The sequence below is a fragment of the Orycteropus afer genome, unplaced genomic scaffold (genome assembly GCF_000298275.1).
Source record: "Orycteropus afer afer isolate SDZICR_OR568_19922 unplaced genomic scaffold, OryAfe1.0 scaffold00099, whole genome shotgun sequence".
Classification (NCBI taxonomy): Eukaryota; Metazoa; Chordata; class Mammalia; order Tubulidentata; family Orycteropodidae; genus Orycteropus; species Orycteropus afer.
The window spans coordinates 4,625,179-4,628,481 of record NW_006921686.1 but is presented as its reverse complement, the minus strand read 5'-3'; positions in this window follow the sequence as shown (position 1 = coordinate 4,628,481).

Genomic DNA, 3,303 nt, shown 5'->3' with positions numbered 1-3,303 from the left:
TGTCTGCTCTGTGCCAAGCCCAGTGCTGGACATGGAGATACAAGGAGCCCAGTGCGGGGGAGGGCATGGGTTCTGAAACAATCCCCAGAGAAACCAGTTGGCTGGGGAGCCCAGAAGGGAGTGTGGAGGGTTGGGAAGGTTTCCTGGAGAAAAGGATACTGGAGTTGTCTTTGAGGAATGAGAAGGAGTTGGCCAGGCATTGGGTGTGGCCTGGGCAAAAGCCTGGGGGTGAGGTGTGTCTTCAGGTAATTGGGGGTAAATTGGTGTGTTTTGGGGGGAGGTGGAGAATTGAAAACAATCATGGTATATTGGAACTAACAATCCTGTTCAGCCAAAAGCAGTTGGTTGCTCTATGTTACTTGGAAGCCAGGGGTGCCTAGCTTCAGATACGATGGGATCCAGGCATCAGGTCACGTGTGCTTGTTTTCAATGTCAGTTTCTTAGGTGGCAGGCACTCTTGCTGGTGGCAAAGGTGACCTCCAGCAGTTGCATCGCTGTAGCTTAGTTTCTACAGCAGAAAGTTCGTTTTTGCCAGATTTCCTGCAAAAGTCCCGGTGAAGATTATGATTGGCCCTGGAAGGTCATGTGACCATCCCTGAGCCACAGTAGATTAGAGAGCAACAGGTTTCCCCGAAGGAAAGTTAAGGCAGCATGGGCGAGAGCAGCTTGAGAGGCAGAATAGCCTTCTGTAAGCGGGAGACTATCAGCTGCAGGCCCTTGTGGGCCAGAGCAAGCTGGGCTGTCTCCTGAGGGCACTGGAGAGCTGAGGAGGGCGTTGTGCAGGGAAGAGACTTGGTCAGAGGTGTTCTTCAGTTGCCCATCTGGAGCATGGTGGGATCAACCTTGTGTTCTGGTGGGAATTCAAACAAGAAATCGGGGGTGTGGACAATGAAGAGTTGGCTGTGTTGAACATTTGGTGGTCTGGGCAAAACCACATTCCTGTGTTATTGAGTGAGAACTGCCGGGATGGTGAACTGGCAAAGAATGAGGTGTGTACAGGTTGTGGGGGGGACCTCACTGCCGTCGAGCAAGATCCGACTCATGGCGACCCCTCCTTGGGTTCCCGAGGCAGTATCACTACGGAAGTAGATTGCCCAACCTTCCTTCTGAGGAGTGGCTGGTGGGTTTGAACCGCCAGCCTTCTGGTTAACAGTCAGATGCCTTAGGTGCTATGCCGCCAGGATGGAGAATTGTTGAAGAATGAAGTGTGTGTATAGGAGGGGAGGTCAGAACAATTAAGAAGGGATCAACCCTGCCTTGAATCTTGATCCCTGAGGCTTCCTCTGTGCCCAGCCCTGCCTCCTGGGGCTCACATTTCAGTGGGGTGGACAGACATGTCCCTAATGGTGACTCAGGTGGACAGCACTGGGATGGGGGCTGTAGGAGTTGGGGGAGTCCAGAGATGGGTACTTGCCCCAGCCAGAGAGAGCTTCCTGAAAGAGGAGCAGCTGAGGGCCAACTGAGAAGTTGAGCTGGTTAGACAAGAGGTGGGAGACGTGTGTTCAAAGGAGTGTGTGTACAGGGGCTGGGAAACGAGGGCTTAGATCTTTTGGTAAATGGCTTATGATTCAGGATAAGTTTAGCATCACTAAGGAGCTCTGATGGCATAGTGGGTAAGGCATTTGGCTGCTAACCAGAAGGTCAGAGGTTCAAACCCACCAGCCACTTCACAAAAGAAAGATGGGGCAATCTATTTCCATGAAGGTTTACAACTTCAGAAACCCAACGGGGGCCACTATGAACCGGAATCACCTCAATAGCAGTGGGTTTGAGTTTTTATTTTTAGGGCGTTACTGGGAGAGATGAAGCAGCAGATGTCACCAAGGCCTGGGCTTTCTCCTAAGGGCACTGGGGAGCCTTGGAGTGTTCTGGAGCAGGGGAGATTGTTGTTGTTGTTGTTGTTTGCCGTCGAGTCGGCCCCGACTCATAGCGACCCCTCCTTGGGTTTCCGAGGCAGTATCACTACGGAAGTAGGATTGCCCAACCTTCCTTCCGAGGAGTGGCTGGTGAGTTTGAACCGCCAGCCTTCTGGTTAGCAATCAAATGCCTTACGCACTATGCTACCAGAGCTCCCGGAGCAGGGGGAGAGGCAGGCGCAAATTTGCACTGTGTGCAGGAGGGATGAGGAGGAGGAAGGGAGATAGAAAACCCAGGAGGAGGGTGGAGTGAGAAAGGGGGTGGATTCAAGAGAGACTGACAAGGCAAAGTGGGCAGGACACGGGAGATGATGGATTGTGGGGGCGGCAGGTGAGGGACAGGCCAGGCAGGCTGGGGTGTGTGATCTCGGGGTGCAGCTGGGATTAGTGATGGGTGCTTCACTTGGGGATAACATCGTAAAGGACATCCCAGCATCTGACAGGTCCTGCATGACTTTTGGGGTCTCTTCTTAGTAATGTCCCTGGGTCCCCTTGAGCCTTAGTTTCCCCATCAGTAAAACAAGAGGGGAGGGAACCCGTATCAACTCAGAAAGTTTGAAAAGCCTCCCCAGGTCCTTGAGGGCTCTGTCTGCCGTATTCAGCCTCACATTTCTTCTGCAGCCTCTTTCTTTTTGCACCCACCCAGCATGCCCTAGCTTACTTAAGAAGACCTCAGCTTATTGGACTGAATCAATACATTCATCACCCATGCCTCCCACTCTCCCACTTGTTCTACCCACATTCCTTTCCAGTTCCGTCCTGGGACCAAACTCTCCAAAATGTGGATTCCCTAAAGGACTTCACCAGGATACTCTGATTGAAGCCACAACTGCAAGAGGAAACAGCTGGAGACCCTGAGGTGGGAAATGCAGGATGCAAGGCGCAAAGCAGGAATAGTGGGAGAATAGATGGAAAGATAAGCTTTCCAAGAGACCTTGAAAAGCAGGAAATATCAGCTGTGCCCTCTAAGAGCTTTAAGAGGTTCTGGTGGCATAGCGGTTCAAGCACTACTGGAGTGGTTCATGCACCAGACTGCTGACCTAGAGGCTGGCAGTTCAAACCCACCAGAGGTCCACCAGAGAACAATGTGGCAGTCTGTTCCAGTAAGGAGTTCTAGTTTTCCAGTAGGCAGTTCTACTCTGTCCTCTAGGGGCACTGTGAGTCAGGAATCCACTCAGTGGCAGTGGGTTTTTTGTTTTGTTTTGTTGGTCTAAGAGCTTGGCATTCATCATCACAAAGGATGTTTCAAGATCTGTCCTGAAATACAATGCTGTCAGTGATAGGATAATAGCCATACGCCTACAAGGAAGACCCATTAATATGACTGTTATTCAAATTTATGCCCCAACCACCAAAGCCACAGATGAGGAAATTGAAGAATTTTATC